Source organism: Balaenoptera physalus (genome assembly GCF_965194825.1).
Source record: "Balaenoptera physalus genome assembly, chromosome: 15".
Taxonomy (NCBI): domain Eukaryota; kingdom Metazoa; phylum Chordata; class Mammalia; order Artiodactyla; family Balaenopteridae; genus Balaenoptera; species Balaenoptera physalus.
The window spans coordinates 5,754,809-5,781,945 of record NC_138894.1 but is presented as its reverse complement, the minus strand read 5'-3'; the positions used below and the strand labels follow the sequence as shown (position 1 = coordinate 5,781,945).

The window sequence follows — 27,137 nt, the reverse complement described above, 5'->3', positions numbered from 1 at the left end:
TCACATGGAATATCCCACTTCTAGCTAGTCTGCTTTGAGATTCCCATGCCCACAGCCTCCAATCAGGGCATATATGAAATACTATTTTTTGTCTGCGCTAAATCTTTCCCACTCCTCCGCCTGCCTTTGAGTCTCTACCAAAACCCAGGTGATGGCTGACTCCCCTGCTATAGCCAGCTCTGAGTACATCGCTTTGGCTGGTTCTCACTTGATTAGTCTTTGTTTCCACATTGTAAATGGTCATTGGTTGTTGGAAGAGAAGGAGGGGCCGGAGGAGGGTGAGGGTGGAGATGAAGTTGCTCAGGCAAAGGAGCTGCTGAGGGTGGAGGTTCGTCATCTGACCCAGGGGGTGGAAGGAGAAGTGGAGCTGAGGGGAAACTGCATCCAGATAGGAGATCAGTTGTGAATTTCTTGGATTCTCTGGCCTTGTTTGTTTCATTGAGCATAACATATATAAAAAAGGCTCTTTGCTTTTCAGGCTATTATTTAAGGAATGTTTATTATATGTGGGACCCTGGTCTATGGACGCTACATACTTTATCTCATTGGATACTCAAAATAAATCTGCTAAGTGGAGGTTATCTTTCCAACGTTTAAAATGAGCTCAGAGAAACAGGAGATAACGCGTGTGAGTCACAGAGCTGGTCAGAGTGAGGATTTAAATTCAAGCCAGACCAACACTCAAAACCTGTGCTTTGGTCACTCCAGCATCACGGCTGCTTCACCAGCAGCGTGGCTGTGAACCTCCGGAAAATGGAATTGAGGGAAGCAGCCTCAGAGTTAAGAAATCTGACTTTGAGAATCACTTCTGTGTCCTTAACATTAGCCACCATTTTGTATCCCAGCCCATGGTTGGCATCCGATAAGTGTCTTTCAGAGGTAAAATGACATTTGCACTATTTAGAATGATGTAAAAGGTAGGGTTCCTTCAGATACCGCATTGTGTTTGTATCAGAAGATCTTGCTTGTCAGCGTTTTCCCTCGGCCATTCCTAGCTTAGAAAACTTGGCTGACCTAGTCAGCCTCTCTGGTCGTGGATTTTTTTCTTTCTGCTAAAATTGGAATAGAATGCCTGTCTTTTCTGTATGATGATGAAGTTATGCGGTTTAAATGACATCATGTATAGGAAAGTACTTTGTAAATTGCAAGCTGCCATAGAAATTAAAGATACACTCAAAATAATTACTATAATTTTTGATTTTGAATGACTGCAAAAGAGGTATCCCATTTTAAGGGAGTGTTTTCAAGGACCTGCAGCTCATTCAGCCTTCCTGTAAACAGGCACATGTGTCCTACAGGGAATAACATACTACAGGGGTCACTTGTTTCCCACATAGATGTGGAAACTGCCAAGAGACCTGAGTAGGGGCCAGGTTCCTGTCGGTACCCCGGTGTGACCTCAGGTGCCTGATGTTTCTGACTGGAAGCATCTCCGTCCAGCCTGCTTCACAGGCTCTTTTGTGAGTTTCCCATGAGACACTGTGTGGGGAAGTGCTCTGTGAACTGTGAACGCCCACATAAATGCAAAGTATTATGATGTTGCATTTGAAAAGTGCTATTTAAGTGCCACTTACTATTATTGTTGTTATTATTATAGTTGAAGAGTATAATGGATTTCAGCAACTAACAATCTAGATATAGACTCTTTGACCACCACACAAACTCCCTGGGTGTTTCACTTTAATAAGTATACTTCCTTTCATTGGGAGCTATATGCTGATATAATTAACTTTCACCATATTATGTGCTTTGCTTTTAATTCTGGATACGTAACTCAGAATTATTTCATTGTATTTACCCCTATAAATAGGCCCTACTTTATTTCTAAATTAAATAGCATTAGAGAATAGGTTACCAGGCTTACTATACTTCTCATTTTTCACAAATTTATTATGTATGATTAATATCTTCCTACGTGCCTAGCTTCAGCTACGGCTTAGTGGATATAAAGTGGATATTTTATATTGACAAAAATTGTCAATAATTAAGATAGGGAAGGAAAATAGTTAAAGAATAAATAAGCCTTTGGTTCACCTATAAAATCAACCAATTTAATTTTAGACAAGAAGAATTTAATCATGTTTTATCTATCATCTGGTGTTCATTTTTCACTTCAGGGTATCACCTTCATCAGATTTCCTGATGTTTCTCAAAAATAAGTGTTTTAATCTCTTGGAAGCTTCAGCTGATGATTTATACAAACATCAAGGGACCAAGTTACATGAATGGTACTTCGGGGCACATACGGTCTTTATATCCTAAAAGCCTTATCAATAGTCTTAACTCATTTATCATTTAACCGCGTATGATTCTCCACAGCTCACCAGAGACATTACAGCCGCCGTGGCTGCAAGTGGGCAAGCGTGTGACCCTCAGAGCTTCTCTCTGCCCCAAAGTCTCACTGCAAAAGCCCCCCAGGTGGCTGGATCCTGGCCCTCTTTATGGCCTCAGTTTCACATTTTATTATTTCAGCCTGTTGCGGGGGAACTTCAATTATGCTCTCACTGGTTCCATGTCCACAAATTCGGGGGGAAGGTTCTCACTGGCCCAGTTTAACTCAATTGCCCAGCCCTGGATAGATCCTCTGGGACCAGCAGTGGGGCCAGTTTATCAAAACATCACGGCTTTAATTTAATGTGAGAATAGGTGGTAGGGAATGGGGTCATTCCTACAAAGGCCTGATTGGAAAGGTCATGGCCAGTTGACCTTTGCAATTAGCATCTTCACACAGTATCGTGGATGGAACCCAAGTACATGAAATGAATAGAATTTATTTTAATAAGAAAGTTCCCCAATTATCTAATATAGGAAATTCCAGAAAATTCTATGAAGGGATAATTCCATCACTTTAGTTAGTGCCGAGATGTATGATTTTATTTAACTTTGGCAATAGCCCTGTTACCCTCCTTTTACAATGGATGAAGTTGCAGCTCTGAGACACAAGCTATCTGATTTGGGAGCCAGGACCAAAAACCACAAATTGCTCAGGAGGAAAGCTCTGGCATGTTCATCATTAAATTGTATTTTAAAAAAATTTCTTTCTAGAACATCTGTGCTAAATTCAGATTCATCTTGCTGAATCATTTCAATATTTTAAGTCTTCATTTCCGGATTAATCCAACTTATCTGTCCAGCTCAATACTACCATTAAAAACAGATGAAATTCGCCTTGTTTTTTCTAGCACTGCTTTCTGAGACATTTTTCATTTTTATATGTTCTATTGTGTTCATATCTTTGGACAAATGATAACCGTCTGATATGTTTATGCTAAGATGTGATAAGTCTTCTTAAAGAAGCTGCATTGTATAATGTCATTCAAGGATTATACATACGTAGCGAAAGAGGTACCATATCATTGGTTACTCTCTTCTTTAAAGACGTAAAATATACATTATTTTTCCCACAGACGTGATGATTGAGAGGAATTATTCAACAAGTGTTTACTGAAAGTAAATAGGTCTAATATACACTTCTAACTTTTTGATTTATCATTGTATGCACCTAAAAAGAGGTATGACATTTATGATTTTGGTAAAGAACTTAAGAATTATGATGATGTCTCTTCTAGAGATTAAATGACTATCATCACCTATTACCTTAATACAGAATGAAATAGTCACTGAACTCATGTTAAGTAAAGAACTTAACACCTCAGTCAGAGCAGACAACTCCCTGAAAGATAAACTCTGCAAGCTTGCTTTGGGGTTAAAAGAGCAGCTGACCATGCTTATCATCAGGGCAACGATAGACCTGGGGTATCAGTGGGGAGGGTGTTTTGGGGTGACATGTGACCAAGGAAAGAACCCCATCTTTTCTTCTGCTGGAAAGTGAGGTTGCTCTGCGTTTCTGCCAGCCATGCCGGACCCACCCAGAGAGCAGATTACACCACCAGACTTGGGAGCAGGAGGCCAGCCAGAATATTTTTTTTGGAAGCTCTGTTATCTGGATGGGGGAACTTTAATTATAAGCAAATGTTCTAAGCGTTTTCCCCGCAGAGTCTTGAACCAGCTCTTCACCTCAGTTTGAAAGTTAAATTCTGTTGTGTTTTCATCCTGGCCTGTATCCACACAGGTGCTTTTCCCATGTCCGTCCTGGCCCTGCACCGGCTCCATGGCCGTGTGCGGAGGGGAGGCATGCCTCTGCCCCAGCCCCGAGTTCACACTGTGTTTGCTCTGTGATGTTGTGTAAGTTACTTGATTCTTGTCAGACTTGGCTGTTACATCTACTACATAGTGACAGTAGCACCTGCCTGACGGGGTAGCACGTGCCAAGCAAGGTGCTGAGCCCTGCCATCCAAGAGCCAGCAAAATAGGTGCCCTGACTTCATGGGACTCATGTCCCGTTGGAGGGACTGTGCGATCACAAGCACAGAAGTATATCCACCGACCACCTTGGAGAGAGTCTCAGGACGACAGTGCTGGGGGCTAGTAGGGCAGGACAGCATGGCCAGGTGTGGGCAGCACAGAGCAACCTGAATGTCAGATCCAAAGAACAAGAGGATGGGAACTGGGAGAAGAGGGGAGGAAGAACATTCCAGGCAGAGGGAACAGCAGGTACGAAGGCCTCAGACAGGAGAAGGAGCTCAGGAACTGAGAGCCGCGTGACCGGGGGCTGGGCTGGTAGACCTTGTCGAAGGCTTGGGCCACTAGGTTGGGGGTCATGGGACGTCACTGCAGGATTTCCGCCAGGGAATGGCGGGATCTGATTTGCCTGTGGTGGGAGATCACGTGGGCTCCAGTGTGGAGAACAGTTTACAGGGACACAGCTTCTCAGAGTGGCCCCTCCTGATTAGCAGACTCATGATCTGGGTGACCATTGGGGGCTGACCATGAGGAAAGCTGGTAACTGGGACTAGAGTGCTGGTGCTGAAGGTAGAAGCAGGGTGAACGAGGTAAGACCACCTTGACTTGGCAAAGGATGAAATGAAATAATAGTGTCAAGACCTGTGATCTAGCCGGTCTTTGCTCTGATCAATTTCTACTTCAGATCAATTTCTCTGATCCACTCGTGTGCTGGATCTCCATCTTCCTCACAGAAAGATGTGCCATGACTCCCCAATCCACGAAATATAACACGACTTCATTGGGCAGAAAAGCCCGGACTGAGCTGACTTGTTCTCTTTGTTTATTCCACTTGCTTTGAGTATTTGCTATAAAATTAGGTCTGTGTTTTATTACCCCAGACCTTGCCAGGGTGGTGTGTACTATGCAGCGTACATATCATATTACCCGTGTTAATTCTGCATTGTCCTGAATTCCAAGATACATCTGGTTCCAGGGATGTATGGGCCTGTAGTAATCATCTGAAAATCAGCAAACTGAAATTTGCAGAGTTCCCTGCCCAAGGACTCCCAGTTACCAAGATTTGACCCCGGTTTGCCTAATCCCAGGGCTCAGGCTACTCACCACATTCTTTCCCTCTCTCCCTGACCATTATTCATTCCCTTTCTCTTTTATTTAGAAGAAATAGATCTACTGGCCAAGTGCCATCTCTCCAGTGATGGAACATGGGTAACAGGGAAGCTAAGGAGAGGTACCCAGGTGGTGGAGGGGAAAGGAGTTTCCTTCCCATGGCCACTTTTTTCTCTTCTCCTCAGGATCCCAGAGCAGCCTCCTATTAATGTACAGCAAACCCACTCAATTTCTTTTATTACAAACCTCCTTAAAAACCATCTGTTTCGCAAAGTATTTCAGTTACAATAACCACACACTTCTCAACATCCTCACGTTGCATTGCGTTTTATTGTCTCGTGTGTCCTTGTGTGCATTTATACTGTAATCCCCCAAAGGAGAGTTCTTGCTTTGTTCTGTCTGCATGGGTGCACCCAGCATGAGCTGCACCTACACCTATGCCCTGTATAAATAATGGATAAGAATCGAAATGCCACCAACAGACGCCTTTTATCTTGGAGGGTTAAGGAGCGGTACTTGTCATATGAAGATGATATCATATAATTCGATAGGGAAACTTTTTTTAAAAAAGTGATTATTTGTTTAGGTAGGATCTTTCATTAATTTGAAAGTAATTGACATAATTGGGAAAGCTGTTTGGTGTAGGTAGATAAAGAAGCATCAGTAACAGCCTTTCTCAGATGACAGCTCCACACAGCATACAATTGAAATGATTGCTGAAACAAAATCACCATGATCACATCGTTAAATAAAAATAAGTGTCACTACCTTCCACATAGCAAAGAGGGAAATCAATTTTGGGGGCAGAGGTCACAGAGCGGGAAAAATTCGTTTTTTGTGCTGTAAATATGCAGTTGAGGTTCTGCGCTAGACCCAAATAATGGACATATAATGGCTGCCCACAAAAATAAAGAAAATATGGTGAGGTACCAAGCTTCTCTTCTTTCAGAGTTAATTGACCTGAAATAGGGAGATGTGTTTCAATTTCAGAGACAGAATGGTCTATTTGTGACAATTTGCCTTTCCCCCGCCTCTGTAAGTATTTTGCTGTCTATGGTTTATGAAGGCCAAGTGTTCAGGCTGATGAGTTTGATTTACTTTAGGGCCATCATCTTACTTCACCACGCCTTTGTTTAAAATCTGATGGGTACAGTGACATGACACTTTTTTATGGTTTTAAATAGGACTCCTTTTAGTCAATAAATTATAAAGAGGAATATACGGAATTCTGTTATATGCAATTTGCTCTAGACTGAATGTTTGTGTTCCTCTAAATTCATATGTTGAGATTTGAGCCCCATTACGATGGTTTTGGGAGGTGATTAGGTCGTAAGGGCAGAGCCCTCATGAATAGAATTAATGCTCAGAACAATCACTACTCCCTTCCACCGTGAGAAGATGGTCGCCTACAAACCAGGAAGCAGGTTCTCACCAGAATCTGAATCTGCTGGCGCCTTGATCTTGGACTTCCCAGACACTAGGATTGTGAGAAAGAAGTTTTGTCATTTATAAGTCACTCAGTCTAAACAGGCTAAGATATGACTGATACCACTAATTATTTCCATGTCAAAGAGTGAATACCAGTACCAAGATTAACATCCATTTGTGATTAAAAACAAATAAGGGAAGTATCTTATGATATCACTTATATGTGGAATCTAAAAAGAAATGCTACAAATGAACTTATTTACAAAACAGAAACAGACTCACAGACTTAGAGTAGGAACTTATGGTTACCGGGTGGGAAAGGAGGGAGGAAAGGATAGTTAGGGAGTTTGGGATTGACCTGGACACACTGCTACGTTTAAAATGGATAACCATCATGGACCTACTGTATAGCACAGGGAACTGTGCTCAATATTATGTAACCACCTAAATGGGAAAAGAATTTGAAAAAGAATAGATACATGTATATGTAGAACTGAATCACTTTGCTGTACACCTGAAACTTACAACATTGTTAATCACCTATACCCCAGCATAAAATAAAAAGCTAAAAAAAAACCCAAATGATACAAAGAGCTAATGTTTATTGAATAGATATTATATGCCAGATATTATTTTGCTTTATGTAAATGATCTCATTTTATCCTCAATCTACTTGAAGCAAATGGTATCATTATCCACATTTCATCAAGGAGAAGACCGAGTCATGGACATGGAAGAGACACTGAACTCCCCAGGTAATGGTGGAGCCAGTGTGTGGAGTTGGCCAGTCAGATCTCAAGGACATGCCCTTCTGCAGTGTGTTTTATAACTGGCTGCCATGGAATTTTATTTTTTAGTGTGTATTTCTACATATTTTGCCTTTTCTCCACTGGCTGTTTTTCTCTCTTAGTGGTAACATAGTCAGGGGTACAGTTATGAAGATTCACACCTGCAGACACAAAGCTACCAACTAGGAGTGGTAGCTGGGCTTGCGGGTGGCTGTGTTTGGGTTAAATCTCAAGCCTCAGGTGTAGATTCCAGAAAGGCCCTCCTGAGTCTCTGCTGACTGTTACATAATCAGTTCTTCTTAGTGAAGAGCGTCTCTACCTCTGGTGCTTCCTTCATTTGGAACAGCATCTGCATTTATAAGTGCAGCTTTGCAAGGCTAAGCAGTGCACCAGGGGATGTTGAAAAGGAACTTTGATGGGCCAAATGTCGGGGGAGGGGGCATGTCCCTTCTGCAGCCAGATCTACAGATGGATAGGGCTTTGAGGAGCAGGAAGACAAAGGTAGTACAGGTCCCATCACCTAGTGGGTACCAGAGCCCTGGATATCACAGGTGCTGCTGTCAGTGTGTGGGAGGCTGGCAGGACCTCTGGGCTATGGTAGCATCTCAGCTGTGCGCAGAGGCACCATGACTGAAGGTTTGAAGTCCTTCCCTTTCGTCTCTATTCTGATCAAGGTAAGACTTTTTCACAGAAAACCTTGTGAAACCTTTCCTGTGTCCCCCAGAATGCCTTTGCCTCCTTGGGTCATCCTGAGCTAGAACCTTATTTATTTCAGTTTGCCACATTCTATTATTTTTTTAAACTTTTTATTTTATATTGGAGTACAGTTGACTAACAATTTCGTGATAGTTTCAGGTGTACAGCAAAGTGATTCAGTTCTACGTGTACATGTCTCTATTCTTTTTCAAATTCTTTTCCCATTTAGGTTGTTACATAATACTGAACAGAGTTCCCTGTGCTACGCAGTAGGTCCTTGTTGGTTATCCGTCTTAAATAAAGCAGTGTGTACAGGTCAATCCCAAACTCCCTAACTATCCCTTCCCCCAACCCTTCCCCCCAGCAACCAAAAGTTCGTCCTCCAAGTCTGTGAGTCTGCTTCTGTTTTGTGCCTTTCTGTTTTCTCAGTCTCCTTCTATCTTCCCTACTGGATCCACAAGCTCCTTCAAAACTCGATGAATGAATGACTATGTAACATAGGGGCACTTAATGCAAGTGTTTAAAAAAGACTAAAGCGGAGGAAGGGCACGGTGAGTGGTGACAGATATGACTCTGAGGGGCTTCTCTGAGGAGGTGACATCGGAGCAGACACCTGGGTGAGGAGAGGGTGCTGGTCATGCAAATAACGGGAACAGGCTGGGGCGAGGGAACAGCAGCTCAGATCGGCTGAGGTGGTGTGTTCTTGATGTGCTCGGAGAGCCCTGTGGAAACTGAACAACAGCCCTCACAGATATCTGTGTCCTAATCCATGGGACCCATAAACAGGTTAGACAGTGAAAGGGTCTTTGAGGACGTGATTAAGTTAAGGATCTGGAGATGTTGCCCGATGGGCCCACGTAATCAGAAGGGTCCTTATAACAGGTGGAAGGAGGGTCAGAATAAATAGCAGGAGGTGTGGGGACAGTAGCAAAATATTGGAAAGAATTGAGGATGGGCCAACGGGCCAAGGAATGCCGGTGACCTCTAGGAGGTGAGAAAGGCAAGGAAATGGACTCTTTCCCCAAAGTTTCCAGAAGCAACCAGCCCTGCCGACACCCGGACTTTGGTCCAGTGAGGCTGATTTTGGACTTCTGACTTCCAAAATGGTAAGAGAATAATTTTGCGTTGTTCTGAGCCACAAGTTTGTGGTTATTTGTTGCAGCAGCGGTAGAAAGCTAACACAAACATCAGTAAGGATGGAAGCACATGAACTTGGAGGGGCGCAGAGGCCAGAGCCAGGACAAAGGCCTAGCTGGTCAAAACAAAGGCTTGAGATTTGGATGAATACGTAACGTCATAAGTGACTCAGCTCCTCTTGAAGAAACAATCAAACCATCAATCAAACAAACAAAAATCAAGAACTAATTGATGTTCTATCTATTTCAAATAATCTTTAACACGTTGAAGCTTGAATATGCGAAAAGAATTTAAAGAGTCATTCAAATGTATTAAAGTAGAATTTGTCCTGTGACCTGTAAAAAAGAGTCAATTTAACTTTGTTTAGTCATAGACTCCTTTGAATATCTGCTATTGTAGATACAACATAGAAAACCATACATGTATAAAATTTGGATAAAATTTCAGTTGCTTTATGGAACCATCTGAAGGCCATGCATGGATCTCAGCTTACACATCCTTGTTCTATATCCAAAATTATTAAGCAACCTTTAAAAATATCTACTTCTATGCCATTATTACTTTTGGATGGAGTTGGCTGTCTCAGCCTAGGTCCCCAAGCAGAGGCTGAGATTCATTTTGGAAGGCAGGTGGCTTATTTTGGAAGTGAGTCCAGAGAGCAGGAGACCAAGAGGGTGGGGATTGCAGCAGGGAAGGAAGGAAATTGAACTCAAGAATGTCTGACTGAGCTGCACCTCGTCTTTCCAAGGGTCTTTTTATTATTATTATTATTATTATTATTTTATTATTTATTTTTGGCTGTGTTGGGTCTTCGTTTCTGTGCGAGGGCTTTCTCTAGTTGCGGCAAGCGGGGGCCACTCTTCATCGCGGTGCGCAGGCCTCTCACTATCGCGGCCTCTCTTGTTGCGGAGCACAGGCGCCAGACACACAGGCTCAGTAGTTGTGGCTCACGGGCCCAGTTGCTCCGCGGCACGTGGGATCTTCCCAGACCAGGGCTCGAACCCGTGTCCCCTGCATTGGCAGGCAGATTCTCAACCACTGCGCCACCAGGGAAGCCCCTTTCCAAGGGTCTTTTGAAATGTCTCAGGATGGTCCGTCTGGAGGATGGAAGGAGGGACGGGTAACCGCTGGCTCCTGTCTCCCGTAAGTACAGGGGCTTCGTGGTCCTTAATTCTCCTCGACTCCAGATTGCACACCAGTGACTAGTGAGCAGCTCCCGCAGGCCTTCCGTGAGAAGTCCCGGAGCAGAAGATGAGGTGGAGGTACAGCCTTGGAGTGAGTGCGGGGCACTGAGTGCTGCATCCTCCAGAGCCGGCAGATCGGCTCGGAAGTGATCTCTGCATCAGAACAGAAGGAGGGGCCCAGGGGATCTACAGTGATGCCCATCACGTTGGATGGTCCCTCAAAAATTATCTTTTTGATAGGAGAGGAAAATTCGATTTTCACATGTAGTTACTTTTTATTTTTAATTTTTTTAATTGAAGTATAGTTGATTTTTAATGTTGTATTAGTTTCAGGTGTACAGCAAAAAGTATATATATGTGTATATATATATACTTTTTCAGATTCTTTTGCATTATAGGTTATTACAAGAAATTGAATATAGTTTCCTGTACTATATACAGCAGAACCTTGTTGTTACATATGCAGTTACTTTTAATCAAGTTAAAACTTCATCAGCAAGTTTATTATTTTTTTTTAATTAATTAATTAATTTATTTATTTTTGGCTGTGTTGGGTCTTCGTTTCTGTGTGAGGGCTTTCTCTAGTTGCGGCAAGCGGGGGCCACTCTTCATCGCGGTGCGCGGGCCTCTCACTATCGCGGCCTCTCTTGTTGCCGAGCACAGGCTCCAGATGCGCAGGCTCAGTAGTTGTGGCTCACGGGCCTAGTTGCTCTGCGGCATGTGGGATCTTCCCAGACCAGAGCTCGAACCCGTGTCCCCTGCATTGGCAGGCAGATTCTCAACTACTGCGCCACCAGGGAAGCCCAGCAAGTTTATTTTAATCATCAAGTTTAAAGTTCCTTTGAGTCTCATGTTTAATCACGAAAGAAAACTGCTTTGACTTTTGTGAATACATTGTTTGAAATTGTCACTCTTTCTTTTCCTCCACGTATTGCCTATTCCTAGATCATTTAATTAAACTGTGTTGATTTTGTAACAATAACAATAATAATGATAATAGGTAATTTGTGTTGCATACTTATTTTGTGCCAGGCACTGTGACTCACAATTTATACGGATTTTCTCAATGAATCTTTACAGCAATTGTATAAAGTGAGTAATATCATCCCCTTTTCATAGGTGAGGAAAATGAGGCTTGAAGAGGTTAAGTCATGCACCAAGGGCAGTCCTGGAGACAGGATTCACACTTAGGTTCTTCCAAGATCATAAACGACTATGTTTCACAAAACCTAGTGGCATCAGAGTCACCGCAGGGCTTGTTAAAGGCAGAACAGCTCCCGTCTCCCCCCCCCTCAGTTTCCTGACTCAGCGGGTCTGTAGTGGAGCCTGAGGATGGAATCTCCAACAAGCTCCCTGAAGATGCTGAGGCTGCTGGCACGAGGACCACACTTTGAGAACCAGTCACTGCTAAGATAACCGACCCCTCCAAGTTACATGCGGCTTCAAAATAGTAGCTTGAGGTCCTTCCAAACCCAACATTTGTTCTTATGTTTTCATCCTCCTCTTTCGTGGAAAGAGGAGGATATTGGAGAAGTTCTTCTGGGATGAACTCTTCCTGGAACACTTAGTGATTTTGTTTTGTGGCCCAGCCCCGTGACCACCACCAAGGGCTTGTGCCTATTGGCGGTAGAAACGGTTCAGCCTGCAAGGCATTTTCTTGTTGGAAATCCAAAGAAGCACATCCATCTTACCAGGGATGTTTCAACTCTGCCTACACTATAAATATTTATGAGAGTGAGGTTAGCTATTTGGTATGCGATACATATTTTTTGCTAAAGTTTTCCCATTAGAAGACAGTTGCTTGGGAAAGCCTTTGAAACTAATATTGCATTTCACTTCATAAAGATCGTGGAAAACTCAACAGCCAGAGAATCCACATTCCAATAGCCGATGAGAGGCGAGGACATTTTCCCACAGCCTCCAGTGCTAATGAATTATAGTCACAAATGCAGCGTGTCTCAGTGCTGTGTTTTTAAGCCATAATTAAGAAAGGAAAGAATTAGTATATGTCTGAAGGAAAAATTATGAAAGAAGAGCCCCTGCCAGGGCAGGATGGGAGCAGGGGCTGGCTGATCTGAGAGGAGAAAGTGTAAGGAAGCAGAGTGAAAATCAGCCTTGTAGGCGGGGTCCCGGGATTCTTATCCAGGTGACGAGGGTGTCAGATAGACGAGTCCACCATGGTTAAGGACAATCTGCAGTCAACCACACCTGGCTTGTCCAGTAGGAGTTAGTCCGTAGGGGGTAAAAAGGTTGCTCCATGAGGTAAAAGTCAGGATGTCAGATTCATGTCACCTCACTGGAATGCTGGTAGATTTCAGAAAGGCAATCTACACTCAGGTGTCTAGAAAATTATGCAGAACATTTTTTCCTGAGATGTTAATCTCTTCTTCAAGAGATGTAATAGGGAAAGTGTGAGTCTTAAGAGTCCAGCGGACCCAGCTTTCCTCTCCGCTCTGTCTTGGGTGGCCTCGGCGAGTGTGTGCGGTGCATGACCTTGCTGGTTCCTGGTGCTCTCAGCCTAAGAGGGCACTGACATTGCGGGGTCAGCGTGAGGAGCGCCTGCAGCACGATGCCTGGCATGTAGTGTGTCTCATGACTAGGTCGTGTATATCGAAATGATCCCGTACCTAGAACAGGGCCTGGCACGCTGGAAAGATGGGTCTGCAATTTTAATATTGATCAAAGCATTTGCTGCCTTCCAGCAAGGCACCCTAGAAGGCAACTGCCCTGAGGGTTTTCCTCCATGTTTCTTGAGGCTCTGTCTGCTCGTATTTGGGAATTTAGATGAGGAAGTGTTGAGGGGTAGGTGTAAGTCACTGCACAAATAGGACCACGCTTCTTTTTAATTGAACAAGTAAACATATTGTACTCTTATATGTGCCCTTAACAAACTCAATCAGGAGTAGAGATAGAGGGAAACAACAGAGGAGGAAGAAAGAACAGGAGAAGAGAGAGGCGGGAAGGGGGGCCTGGGGGGCGGAACGGGAGGATGGAAATGAGAGTGAGAGGGAGGAGGTCTAATAGAGTCCTGTTAGGTCTAACAGGACTGCTGTCTTCTTGGCTGGCATTGCCAGCCCAGTGAGGCTGCACTAGGTGTTTCCTATGCGTCATTTAATTTAATCTTCACAGCGGTTGAGTAGCAAGTATCAATACAATTTTCATTTCCACTTTAAAGACAGGGGTCTAGGAGAGAAACTGATGAGATGGAACTGCTCTGCAAAGCGGTCTTAACCACTGCTCTCCACTGCCTCTGGTTCTTAACCGACCTTTCCCCAAATGCCACCCCTTGGGGGCCCTGTTTCTCCCTCATTCCTCATGCGTTGCCTCATTTACCATAATTATAAGGTGCAGAAAGGACTCGTGTGGGATACAGCAGCTTACTTTTCTTCATCTTGATTAGAAAAATTGGGGGTAAAAGAGAGTCTAAAGAAGAAGATGGCAGACGGGGAAGGGATGCCATGGGCCCGCACCGCTCTCCGTTACTTTATCTTTGTGATTGTGCTGGCAGAGGATATAGGAGACGGGAGAAATATGGGGCCTTGGAGAGTAAAAGGGAGATCCTGAAATAATATGAAAAAAATAGACAAAAAATAAAATAAAAGGCAATTGTAGAGCCGCCATCGCTTCATTAAGATTTTCAACTTGGGCAAGGGCAGCGATATAAGGATTTATTTAAACTCTCAGATAGTTTATAGGCGGGGTTAGCACATTCTGAGATATTCTGTTCCCTTGAGGACCTGTGGTTAAAACTTGGGCGTGCTTAAAAGTCTTCCTTAAGCTGCTACATTCTTTGAGTTGTTTCCATGAAGAAACGGGAAACAAAACAGGTTAGCCTGCGCCTCGGCATCTTCTCAAGCAATCAGATTGTCGTGATTCTAGTACTATTGATCCGCATAAGTTTAGGCTTGTTGAGTTAACAGTAGGTGAGAAGTGATGGAATAGTTCTTGGATTTGGACAATTTTTTCATTCTAATCCCTCTTCCATCAGTGCTCCGCTTTGGATCATCCTGTTCGATTCCTAGAAGGCCCAGGGAAAGAGAGCCTTCAAAGACCCCACACCTTCACACAGACGTAGGAATGACACGACAAAGTGGGGCATTTCAAGAGTGAATAAGAGCCACTGCTGTGGAGATCTTATTTTCATGAAGGACAATTAATTCAACGTCCTGAACGTCCACCCCAAGCCGCACGTGGCAGTAACCGTTGGGAGACTCCAGGATAAGCAATGATCGTCACTCTGAATTAAATCAAAATGTAGACAAGGGGGCAGATAAACGAACAGAGCATGCATTGATACTCATTATAGTCAGTTACAAGTCATCAGCAAGGTTGGCTGAGAGGGCTGTCACTGTGCTGAATTCCTCACAACGCAGTCTGCTCTACACCTCAGAGCAGAGAACTACAGAATTTAGTCGAATGTACAGGTGTATGTTGAGTTTCTTCCCAGGTCCCACTTCTAGACCCTGAGATTCAGTTTGGGTCTGGTGACAGTGTTATTCAAGGCCTAATAACATCTATCCTTTAAGCACTGGGCCTGCAAGACGATCACTGGAGAACTACTCGTGACGTCCTCTTGGCACTTCTGAGAAAGCCATGGGAGCGTTTCTGTGAGGGAGCTGCAGAAAGTGGCTGGAAACCCAGCCAAGTGTTTGCTTACACAGTTTGCCTTTGATGGGGATCACACAGTGTGGACTTCTCTCTTGTTCTCTCCATCCAGTAATTCCAAACATATTACAGTTTTAAATTCTGTAGGGGCTGAAGGACTACTCAGGGGATGAAGAGAAGGAAGTGACCATCTTATTTAATTCTCTAAACACTCCTCGGAGCGCTAGGTGCCTCACGTGGAATGAAAGGAAAATTGACTCCTGCTAGGTCCCATCCTTACAGAAAGACACTTGACTTTAGAAAAACTAGATCTTCCCCACCACAGCCATACGTACTTGAATCAATGTGGGACTTTAGGCACAAATCCCTGATTTTGTGAAAAGGACAGTTTTTGTACACTTTTGACGATAAGTATTTTTTGGTGCAGTATCTTTCTTGTGAGAATGCCTTAGTCCTGGAAATAAATTCAGTCTCTTCCTTTTTATTTCCACACAATGTCTCATTTATTCTTCTGGTATTTTTTGGTGGATCTTCCAGTTGGTGTGTCCTGTTGTCATGTGGGCACACTGTAGCATATGCCGCAGCATTGCGTTTTTCTTTTAAAAGATATCAGTTCGTTACTCAGCTGATCCTTTTGGTTTCCACCGGTGTTCCTTTATTGATGTTGTACATTTCCTTATACAAAAGAGGAATAAAATTAAAAACAAACAAAATTGGAAGGGCTGATAAGGAAAAACACCCACCGAGTGTGTTTCGGGTTCTCCTACGTGCCCCATGATGAAAACACGAAACTTCCTCCTCACTGGGGACCGGTGTCAGGGTCCCTCTCCCAGGCCTGGACCTCTAAGGCCCACAGTCCTTTCTAGACCAGACCTTTCCTGTCCTGGAACAGGGAAGCCACCCATTTTGTACTGAAGGCAATGGGACAGGTAGAGCCTTGCTGTTGGGATGCTATTTTCATGACAGGATAAGTTTCGCCAAGCTATGAAGGATCTGAGCATGAACAGAGAATAATATAACGTATATTACAGGACTGGTGCCTTTTGGGCTAGGTTCACAAGAGTTAGCACATACGGGATGGGACATTGAATCATCTTGGAGCAGATTTTCTCCTTTGTATATCGGAGGAGTCTCTTCTTTGTCATGTAAATGAAGAAGACTTACTCTTTGCACCAAGGAAGAGTAGAAACTTTCTGCTTTGCTGAAGCCCTACTCTTTGTAAGAGCCCTTGATGTGAGGGGGTTCTGAGGAGGAAGTGACACAGCCCAGTGTGGGAGGTTTAATTTCCCTGAAACGTGAAGGAAAAGGTTCTGTGCTGGTGACAAGACCCCAAGGCCTCTTGGTTGAGGGGGGAGGGTTCCCCTCAACCATCTTCCACCTACTGTGGGCTGAGGTCTGAAGCCCTTTTGCTCATGACTCATCGCTCCTTTGGGGGGGATGGGTGCTGACCATGTCAGTGGTGCTGAAAGAGCCTCATTCTCAGAGCCCAGCAGCCTCACTGCCACAGCGGGGGCAGCAAAGGCACCTGCTCCACGATGGACCAGTACCCACCAGACTGTACGGGTCCCTGTGTAGCAGGGACAGAGGAGCTGGTGTGACCCCTGTCACAGGGGCCAAAGCAGTTGACTAAGTCAGAAAGACTTGCGCCTTGGGAATAACTAACTCTGGAGTGTAAGCAATTATTAGCAGACCTCCACGTCTTCTCCCTGATAGTAGCCGTGTTGGGAAACCGGCTGGTTTGACTGCAGAACTTTGACCCTTTGCAACTCCTTAGATCAACAGGCACTGGGGGTCGGGGAGGGAGCAATGAGATTCCAGAAGCAACTCCACCCACCCAAGCTTTAAATTACCTCTAAAGTGACATGTGACTTCCCTGGTGGTCCAGTAGTTAAGACTCAGCGTTCCACTGCAGGGGGTGTGGGTTCGGTCCCTGGTCAGGGGAAGTTCCCTATGCCACGCAGTGTGGCCAAAATAAATAAATAAATAAAACAGACTGATGGTACCTCTCTTACCTAAATACTTAACAGTTTTAAAATACAGGGTTCATGTTCATTTAGCAAGTTCTCGACGCTGAGGCTGATGGACTGGGGTGTGTGTGCGTGTGTGTGTGTGTGTCCAGTGCAAGCACTACTGGAAACCCTCTTGTGCTCCCACATCACTAGGCCATCCTGGGTCACCCTACAGAAGTGTCTGTCACAGGTGGGCCCAGGAGGACTGGACTGTGTGCAGAGTCTGTGCTGCAGTGTAGCCGCTGGATGAGTCCAGGAAGTCAAGTGGAGCCCCACGGACTCAAGATACTTTTCTCACCCGCTCTACCTAAACCCAACCTCCCTGTGTGACATAGTCTCTGAGAATCTGTCTGGTTCTTTGTTCCTTCGCTCTAGACCTGTCCTTCTGTGGAAGCTTAAAATGTCCTTGGTGTGAACGCTTCATGTTCTCATCACTTCCCACTTGCGCTGAAGGATGGGAAAATCCAAAGGACATTCAAGGAGTGAGGGGGTGTTGATTATCTCCATGTAATTGCAGACAAATCTGGCCAGAAGGTGGTCAACGACAGTTCTTCCTTACGGAAAGAGATTAATATTGAGAACGCATTACCAACCGAACCAAGTGAAATCCCCCCTACCTGTCAAGGCAGCACTTTGGAAGCAACGGGGGCGGAGGGGGGAGGTACAAGGAAAAACACACCACGTGTGTGTTGCTCTTGGCTGGTGGTGACACAGAGGATGAGGACTGGAGAACTTAAACATCTCAGCTAAAGATTGTGAACATTTGCCCTAAAGGTGGAGAAAGCTCTAGGAATTCCATGGCTCTAAACTTTTCTCCATAGATTTCTCTGCACATGGAGCATTTCCTCACTTTTAAGGAACTGCATGCCAGAACACCAGGTTTAAGGGAAAAGATAGGTTACAGCAGAAGCGAACTGACATTTAATACATTTATTTCTTTTTGCCTTCTATAGAAGTTAATGGGTGTTAATTAACAGGTATTAAAATATTCAGCATTGCAGGGTAGGATTATTAAACATTTTGGGGTCCAATACAGCGTTAGCAGCTTCAGTGTAATATACCCTCCGACAAGTAACGTTTAATTACAGGGATTAGCAAGCAGCGACTCTTCGTAGTTAGCTTTAATTTTTCTAGACATGTACCAGCCGAAAAGCCCTGGTCCTCATATTTCACAACAGTGGAGGTGATACCCTGGACGAGTCCAGTGGCGAGAAGGAACACTATAGAAGAATCTCTCTCTAATTGGCCGCAGTCACATCTCCAAGGAACAGGGGTTCTGCTATCTTGCAAATCAAATGAAAAGCAAAACAAACTATTTCCTGTTAACTGTGACCAGATTCAAATGTCCTTTAGGTATTAAAGAAGCCAAACATTCTTAATTGTTTATTGATTATGCAAATCGTATAAACCTGAGATATCTGAGTTGGGTTAAACAGTTGCTTTTGAAGCCAGGGCATCAGGGCTTAATCGGAGAGGGGTGTGCTGGACTGCTGCCTTGGAAACAGTTTGGATGTGACTTCTCTGCTTGGGAGAATCCGAGGTGGGGAGGGCAGAGGTGGTGCCTTCATTCACCTGAAGGGTGAGGGACCACCATCAGGAATTTTTTCAAGCAGACTGAGAATAAGCCCTGAGCATTCTATAGAGAAACTTGAGTTTGGCCTGTCTAGCAATGGAGACGCCTGCCAAATAGTGAGCTGGCAAAGAATAAGAAAGCAGAGGAGGGTGAGGGGGATCTTGAGAGATGATCCTTGGCTACCCAAATGAGTTTTTGGTCAAAGCCTTTGAGCACAGTGTAAGAATACAAAATAAAGTGGGAGGAATATTTTTCAGCTCTTTTGCAATGTAAGAATGCCAGCTTTTAGGGTTGAGGAGAAGGAAAGTATGGGGGGGGGTGGAAAGGAAGTAAAAATATTCTGAGATTAAAATGTTATCTTTAAATATTGTGAGACCAAGGGCTTTCATGCTGGCTGCAAACTATGACTAAGTCTTGATTTCCTTGTGGTTCAAAGTCATTAACTGTTCCCTGGCACCACTAGGTGGAGATGTAGGTTTACCAAGCATCCATTCCCTGGCTAAAAATGGCCTGTGATGGCTGTGAAATCCTTAACAAAAATTTAAAATGTTCAAAATTGATCAATTATGAATCATGTGGGTCACGAATTCACACTGATCTTTGGGGGGAGGGGGAGGAGGCTTTTAAAAATCCCACGTCAAACAACAATAGCAAATAACCCTCAATGTGCAGTTGTAAAGTAGTCCATGCGAATTATTATTTTTTAAGCTGTAAGTTCTGATGCTTAAGACTCTGAGAGAATAATCACGCCGTGTTATAAACTGTCTGCTGCCAATACACACATATTTTCCTTTATTCTCACACCAGCTGCTCCATCATGCTATCCGTGGTCAAGAACAAACAAACAAAAAGTATCCCTAAAAAAATGCCGAGTTTCCTTTCCAACTTCACCAGTGGAATTGTGCCAGCGGCTGGCGGGAGCAGGGAATTGTGTGCTTGGGTTTAAAGGGTTGTTTCTAAATGTAGGACTTTTTGAGAATCTCATTACCTCACATCTTGATGTGTGAAGTGTGATTCACAGCAGTTTGCTGGAGGCTAGTTAGCTCTTGTCTTCACGGATGATGGTGTCTAATATCCCATTAATCAAACCTCAGTGAAATGAAGCATTTCGGTTTGTTTTGGCTAAGCCTCTTCTCTCTACTTAGCTGACCCCTGTGCTTTTTTTGTCCACTTTTCTATGCCCATTGGTGGATAGCATAGGCTATCAGATGGCTTCCAGAGTAGACAATGGATAGCAATCGTTTTCTAGAAAGGCAGGGAGTCATTTATTATTCCTCCTTTCACACTTGTCTCTCAGATAAAAATGCTCCTCAAGTTCATTTAATGATTCATTCTCAGTTTCTTCCTCTTCAGTTCTCTCAGTCGCTTTCAGAGAAAGAATACCTCGTAGGTTTCATCGAAGTTGCCCAAGTAACCCTACTCCTCAGAGAGCGTGGCTCTTCCACCCGCCAGGATCCCATTTAAAGACCCCATTTTCTCATGAAGTGAAGGAACTCTCCATTAGGGCTGGGGAAGTTCGCATACCAACGTCATCCCTGCTCCATGACAATCGTGCAAAAGCTTCCAGGACAAACATCAAAACTGAAATATAATAAATGGTTGTAGTAGGGCAAGCATCGTACCAAAAGATCTTTACATTCTTTTAAATCTTTTCTCCTTTAATTTTCAACACACTCAAAATTTTTTTAATTACCGTGCAAATGAATCCATGGAGAAAAGTAGGAAACATTTTTAGTGGCCAGGATTTAGGGACCGGGGAGAAAAGGAGGTACAGAACATTAAAACATAGAAACCAGATTGACATCGAAGGCATTGCCTCCCATCTCACCATTAATTCCCAACTGCTGTAGGGTAATATTAACATAACATTACATTTAGTTCTTAAACACGATCCCTCAATTAGTACCACACAGAATCAGATAATCATTCACAAACGGCGCTATGGCAAGGGGAAGTCCCGTTTTCTCAGTCACGTGCTTCTTTGAAAAGCATATGTCATCACAGCTCATATCAGAAACACACTTGTTAGTTATTTTCTTATTCTGGGGCAGGGGAGGAGTCTAGGTCTGGAAGTCATCCCCCACCAAATAGACCGTAAATGAACATTATGAGCAAAGCATCACACCAGGTTGATGGGGGATGCAGGGCTGACCATCACCTGGCCTGAACCTTCAGGAGTCTCATCATCTCCTCCCAGGGATCATGCTGTGAAAAATGCCAACGGCAGCGCTGGCTGCATGAATATTACCTGTGAGGTGGGTCTTCTTTCCTTAGCAAGTGGGATACCTCAGAAGTCACCAGTTTCTGGTAGAAGCATAAAGTCCTTTAGGCATAGGGAAAAAAACAAAACTTATTTTTTATTCATAAGATACAACTTTCTTAAAAACAACGGATGGTTTGTTTGTGCTTACTATGTGCTAGGTGCTATTAAAGTATTTTACATGGAGAAACAGATTTCATCCTACAGGAATCTAATGAGTTAGTGCTATTATTATCCCCATTTTATAGACGAGGAAATTGAGGTGGAGTGCTGATGGGACCTGCCCAAGAAAGCACAGCTCTGAGTGGTGAGGTCGGGGATTCACACCCAGGCAATCGGACGGCAACATCCCCTATTCTTGCCTACTTTGCTGTAACATAGTAACACCTATTTGCTTTTCTTGTAACTTTTAAATAGAGTTTTCTTAGCTAATTTGGACATATGTGTTATCCTGAAAAGTACCCTATAGAAGTGCCACTGTTCCCAGGAGAGATAAAAGGTATTTTCCTCATTTCAAGTCCACCTGATATACAGTGCTATTTTTATTTTTATTTGTTTATTTATTTATTTATTCTTGGCTGTGTTGGGTCTTCGTTTCTGTGCGAGGGCTTTCTCCAGTTGTGGCAAGCGGGGGCCACTCTTCATCGCGGTGCGCGGGCCTCTCACTCTCGCGGCCTCTCTTGTTGCGGAGCACAGGCTCCAGACGCGCAGGGTCAGTAGTTGTGGCTCACGGGCCCAGTTGCTCCGCGGCATGTGGGATCTTCCCAGACCAGGGCTCGAACCCGTGTCCCCTGCATTGGCAGGCAGATTCTCAACCACTGCACCACCAGGGAAGCCCCTTCAGTGCTATTTTTAAAATGTAAAATTAACATTTTTAACGTGTCACTAGTTTTCCCAAAGTAATTGTAAGACATGTATTTTAATTTTCCTGTTGTGGTACCATGATGAGTGCTAGAAAGGTGGGCTTACATACTGAGGGGTTATATTGGTAAAAGTAGTTTTTAAAAAATCAGTGTATGGGACTTCCCTGGTGGTCCAGTGGTTAGGACTCCGTGCTTCCACTGCAGGTGGCTCGGGTTCGATCCCTGGTCGGGGAGCTAGGATCCCAAAAGCTGTGTGGTATGGCCAAATAAGTACATAAAATAAAATAAAATAATAAATAAAATAAAGCATCAGTCTACGTTATTCCTTAGTATGAGCAGAAAATAATTAAAATAAATTTTTTTTGGAGGAAAACTTGTTGACTAGTGGAAAGACCTGTTCCAAGCAATGTTCACATGAATATCATACACACACACACACTCAGCACACACATAAGACCTCTTCTGAGCAAAGTCATATAATCAACATAAACTTCCTTTGCTCAAGGGAGATAGACATAATTTGAACCATGAATATTAATACCGACTGGTCTGGTTTGAATATAAAAGCCAAGTTTTAGTTAGACTGAAACTTAGGAAAATCCATATCTAGGAGACAAACTCGAATCAGAACTCATGAGGATCCAGGAGGGAGCTCAATTTCTCCCTCCACATTCTCTGTAGGGAGACCCTGCCTGCCTTTCCTCGGACATTCGTCTAAATGCATCCCCATCAGGGACAGACTGTGAGGAAAAAGGGGATCCTCTCCTCATCCGCATTCTCCTCCAATATTAAATATTAAGAAAGTTTTCAGGGCACTCGGTCCTGGATACAATTATGTACTGATGTGCGTGTGTTCTGTACTTGTGCACAAACACACCTTCTGAGAAGCCAGCCACTGGGGAACTAAGCATCATGGAAAGAAACCTCACCTCAAGACCAAAAAGGATTAGGCTGTAGGATGGGGTGGGGGAGGAACATAAGTTACAAGCGAGCTTCTCCCTGACCAATTGTTTGGGTTCATCTCCTGAGTGTTTCCGCTCCAGCCAGCCCGCAAATGAAAGGATGGCAGAAAGGCAATCACTGCAGAGTGGGGCTGAAAGAGACCAGGAAGGCAGAGCCTGTGTTTGGAGCTAAGGCCCCTTTGCCAGGACAAAGCCGAGGAAAGGGATGCACAGTCTGTCACGTTGAGTTCTGATCAATCAGTACAAAAATGGTCAGGCTGGCACATCTGGCTGCTGAGAACTTTGGAGGTGAAATGCCTTTGCTTCACACTTGCACTTTCAGCTCTCAGAGTCCCTGGTCATCTTCACCAGAGTGTATTCTGTGGACATTTTAGTTGTTGGGAATGTTGATCAAATCAGATGGTGGGGGGGGGGGGGAAGGAAGATGTCCGCCTTGAAGTCTTCTCCATTGACAGAACGCATGTTGGATCAAAATGCAATGCCATTCATCTCTTGTGGCTCTTTGTTGATCATGTTTGCTGGGAGGATAAGTGAACTCCACGAAAAGACATTTATCTAAATTATCCTCAAAAAGTGCCGTCACTCTGCGTAAAAAGAAAAATGGGAGAGAAGGCCGGTCTGTACACAGATGCCTTACACTTGAATTAATTGAGGAAAAAGACAAGGACTCCTGGTGTAGTCAGTGTTTACATACATATATATGTAAACTATATACGTATGTATGCATGGATGTAATTGTGTATATATACACGTATGTATATATTATGTAAACCAGGATCTGAGAGGCTAAAAGTTATCCTTGTGGGAAGCCGTTCAGAGCTTACACTTTTGAAAGCACTAACCCAGATAGAAACTGAGACTTCTCACTGATAGAAAGCCAGTAACCAAATTGTAAACAAATATGGGTAATGTCTGCGAGTCTGTGCAGACAAGCAGATAAGAAGATAAATGTCGAGTTTCTCTTAATTAGCCTTTCTTAATTAAAAACAGCAGCAGTATTGTGATCAAAATGAACTCTGGTGGGAGCGTGGTCACTTGGTCTTCTGGGTATCACTCGAGGAAAATTAGATTTTTTTTCCCCCTCCTAGGATAAATTGTGCATTAAAGAAGGAATAAATGGTGTCTGTGAGCAGTGTCCCTTTGGTTTTTATCTGTGTGAGATGGATGTGCCTCTTGCCGTTTTCCGAATGGCATGGGGGCAGACTTAGCCATCATTAGCACCCCAGGATAGATCCAATTCACTAATTACTTATGCTGTCCTGGTTCACTGAGATTTAAGTACCAAGTCAATCCCATTATCTGCAGTCTCCCAAGCTTGCCAGAGCCATCCGTCTTTCATGGAAAAGAAGCACAAGGGTTATCAATTGGACCCCGCAAGACTTGGGATTTTCCGACTTTGGGAGAAGGCAAGATTAGTACTGACTCGAGTCCAGGCCCCTCTAAGCCGCCACTTTGGATGCGATAAAAGTAAATGGTGACAATTATCCGTCACTACGTGAAGAATCGGGAGGGGAAAAGCAGAGTGCAAAAGGAAGGGAGGGGAGAGGAGGAAAAAGGGAGGAGAGATAAAAAACGTGGGGAAGAGAACGAAGTCCGGCTGTGACTCTCGGCCTGTGGTTTCAGGCAGCCCTTCCCATCACCTCCGAGCTACAAATGACAATTCATCTGTTACAAACCTATGGCCGGAGCTCAGGAGTTAAAATATCCCGGGGGGACAGGGAGGGGCCGCAGGGGGAGGAGGGCCTGGAGGAGACTCTCCATCCTTACTGGATGCCCTGGACGCCCTGGACCCGTTCAGAGTCTAGCGGCTCCTCCGCCGGCTCCGGGCAAGTGATTGGCACTTGCTCTGCGGCGGGGAGGTCTTGGCAGCTCTTGGCAGGTCGGACCGTGTTCATCCGTACACTTTAGGAAGCAGCAGTGTGGCTACTCATACAAAAAAGAATCTTCTGAGCAGCATGACATCTCTTGGAATGGAATATTTGTCTTTACAAATGATTGCTCCGCTGCCAGCCCTTGACAAGGTGCTCGCAAACATGTGTAATTGTTGCAAGTGTAATGATGATTATTTGCATATTTAATGTTAAAACAGTACTGAAGAAGCAACCCCGACTAAACTTTTTAGGGGAAGATTTGAATATGTTCAGCATCAGCCGGAGGGGTCCCAGGAAGGAGAAGGCTTTCCACGGAGAGCAAGTGCGGTGGTCACTGGCTTAAAGTGCAAGGGCACCACGGCCTCCGTGTTTGGATTTACAGACACGGTGGCGCTCTCTGGACCCATGCGAAGTGCAAGTTCACCAACATGGGAAGGATGCTTTCTCTTGGTTTTGATTCAAACATAAACTGCAGAACGCCCCGTATCAACCTGGTTTTACATTCGCTGACTGTGAATCCAAGAACAGTGGCCTGGAAAGTGGGATAAGAGTTCTGATGCTATGAAGAGGGATACTATAGGCAGAATTCATGACACTTTTTACCCACTGGCATTATCCACCCATCCCTGTACCCCAAAGAAATCATTCGTGGGGAACAACCTAGTTGAACTGTTAAAATGGCATTGTATTCAGACTAGTAAGGAGAACATTTTTTTTTTCTTAAAAAATAGAAGCCCTTCTAAGATTCTTTTCCAGTTTTCACTTAGATGGACCGTTGTTCTAGTAACCATTCTTTTTCTCCAGATGTCTACTAAACTTACTGTGGTGGCCATTTCACAATATAGACAAATACCAAATCATTATGTGCTACACCTAAAACGAATACAGTGTTATAGTTCAATTATATGTCAATTAAAAATGCTTTCTCTCATACTATTCCTTAAAAATAAAGACTGCGGTTGACAATCTAGACGAAATTAGAAGCACCTCTATTCCCCACTCCCCGCCTCCCTCCCGCCAACTTTGACTTTAGTGCATCTCTGCCCTGCGGGTCCATAATGTGTGAAGTTAAATGCTTTGTCTTTCTGCTTTCCATCTGTGACCAAATGAATTTGGGAGGCCCCCAGTGGTTCAAGGTGGCATTTTCCCAAAATAGGATCCAGTGTAGAAAACGTGCCCCCAAAATCCAGAACACAGAACATTCCCTGTGCAAATGATGCTCATTGCACCAAATTTCTTAACAGTGACAAAGACCCTGGCCCTGGGGACCAGGGCGGCCTGCCTGCCTTTCTGAGCCAGACCTAACTAGACTCTCACAGCAGGCCGACCTGCGCTTACCCACAGACTCGTAAGCATCTTGAACAACTTGAAACTCGGAGATGGTGCTTCGTGCTCCAAATCAGCAGGAAAGGAGGTTTTAGATGCCGGCAATCATCTCAGGGAAAATACACCTCCCTGAAATCAATAGAATAATTTTGGATAATGTAGCCACTTGATCTGGTAATTTGGCCTTTCACCTGTAGTGAACGACTTCGCTGGAGACTTTCTTGAGCTCTTTAGTTGCCTCTTATTCGGAGGCTATCCTGTTCTTGTCTTTCAAAGGAGGCTGAATAATGAGCTTTTGAGTTTAGTGCTTTCGCTCCTTCCTCTTTCCTCTCCACCCGCCACCAGCTTCCTCTGGACTCCCCCCAACCCCAGCCCCGAGCCCCCTGACATAACCCACTTGGGAATGAGCCAGAGCTCATCACCAACAAGGCACAGACGTTGGAGGAGCAGCGCCATCAACAGGGCTCAATTATCATTTTCTAAATCGGTTTTTAAAAAATCTGACGGGTGACTAGAGACTGAACGTCTCCATTCCAGACCCCGTCCTCCCAGGCACTGCTCTTGGCAGGGCTGAGCATGACCGGCAATGACCTTGAATGTGTTGCTGACCGTGGCACGGTTTACCTGCAGCAGTTGGGGTTGGCACGTTACCTTGCATACCTGTCAGTCAGATGACTAATCCTTTAGGAAATAGAAAATACTCGAATTTTCCTTCTGAGCATCAAAGAAGTCAGCTGCTCTGTGGCAACGTGAAAGTGGGGAGACCAAGTCAAGGAAGTACTGACAGTGAACGATGCTATAGTTCCAGACACTCTTCAAATTCATCTTGATTCTCACGACAACCTGATGAGATGGATATTGTAGTTCCAAGCCCCCCATTTTACAGATCAGGAAACTGAGGCATGGAGGGAATAAATGAGGCTAGCGTTCACAACTCACAGAGGATGAGACTAGGATTCAAACCTGGGCACAGCAGCAGCACCAGAGTCTAACGATTATGCTACGCTGTCTCTCGGGGTTGTT

The 27,137-nt window shown here is 44.2% G+C and overlaps 1 protein-coding gene across 9 annotated transcripts in view; it reads left to right on the top strand.

Moving 5' to 3' along the window:
- TMEM182 (transmembrane protein 182) overlaps positions 1 to 27,137 on the top strand; it is a 391,383-nt gene that overhangs the window by 322,259 nt on the left and 41,987 nt on the right. The window lies entirely within an intron of this gene.